Raw genomic sequence first — 1,210 nt, 5'->3', positions numbered from 1 at the left:
TGTCAGAAGTGGGATTTGAACCCACGCCCACATTCGTGGACCAGAACACTCTATGCAGATTTATAACCTTGAGTCTGGCGCCTTAGACCACTCGGCCATCCTGACATATATATAAGGGTCACGAAACTGACTAATTGTTGAAGGCTTCCATATATAAAAGCCCTATCTTTTGTAAAGTCATTTGAGTAATGTATGTTTTTTTAAAAATGTATATACTTTGCATACGATAAGTCCATTTTCCATAAACTAACGACAACTGTATTTGACGGGTCTTCTATTTACATTAGACTAATAAATGTTGGGCAACTTCTTCTGTTGTGCAATCTGCGTCAGCCATTTTTGTTATATAACTCGCGTCCAAATGGAAGGCCATGGTGCTACAAAAACGGCGAATTTAAAATGCACCATAATTGAATGCATCGGACTGGCATACCTGCCGTGTATGATACGCGTATTGGTGGAAAAATGAACAGCTTCATTTTAATTAAATAATCTACGGATAAATGTGTTTGTGTGTGTTTGTGTTTCTGTGTGTATATTTTAATTTCTCCTTTTGTAGTCTCTGTTTGTCTGTCCCTCTCCAATTTTAATTTGGCACAAACGTCTATCCCACGTACGATACACAAATTTGAATGAAATGCTGACAGTGACTTGGTGAGTAAAGATAATCATTCTAACCAAAGAGACACAGTTCTCTCCTCATATGAAATGTATCAATGCAGTGTAACTTGAGGTCAGACCGTCCTAAGATTGGCAAAGCTGCTGTAACAGTTGTTAAAGTGGTGAATGAAAATTTGCCTGACTTGATATTCAGCATGTCTGAAATAAAAAGTGCCGCTACTAACATACGTAACAATTTTGTCTTAATGGAAATCTTAAATTTCCCCTAGCGTTTATACAAACTACACTTATTAAACGTACAGTTGCGTGGACCCAATATGTTTGACCCTGAGAATTTTAGCAAAACAAACTCTTTCCGTGAAAACCCTTAAACCACTTTTATGGCTTTCCATCTTGACGCCATCCTTTTCATCATGGCGGCCTAATGTTAGATTTCTGCTAGAGGCAACACTCTTCACCCTCTTTAACATCAGATGCCAGTTTGAGGCTGAAAAGTCTCAATATTCTACTATCGACTTACATTCGAGAGAATAAAATACTTATTTTGATTGATGCGAACGGATGATCCAAGACAAAAAAAAAAGTCAGC

The 1,210-nt window shown here is 37.6% G+C and overlaps 1 non-coding gene across 1 annotated transcript; it reads right to left on the bottom strand.

Annotated features, from left to right (window-relative positions):
- Trnal-caa (transfer RNA leucine (anticodon CAA)) lies at positions 1–105 on the bottom strand. The gene is made up of 2 exons: positions 68–105; positions 1–46 (listed from the first exon to the last, which is right to left on the bottom strand). It is a non-coding gene; the product is annotated as a tRNA-Leu (tRNA).
- Between the last annotated feature and the right edge of the window lie 1,105 nt (positions 106–1,210).

The sequence above is a fragment of the Sinohyriopsis cumingii genome, chromosome 1 (assembly GCF_028554795.1).
Source record: "Sinohyriopsis cumingii isolate HCF-2022 chromosome 1, ASM2855479v2, whole genome shotgun sequence".
In the NCBI taxonomy this organism is placed as follows: domain Eukaryota; kingdom Metazoa; phylum Mollusca; class Bivalvia; order Unionida; family Unionidae; genus Sinohyriopsis; species Sinohyriopsis cumingii.
Note: the sequence above shows the minus strand (reverse complement) of the source record. Positions and strands in the feature narration are given on the sequence as shown.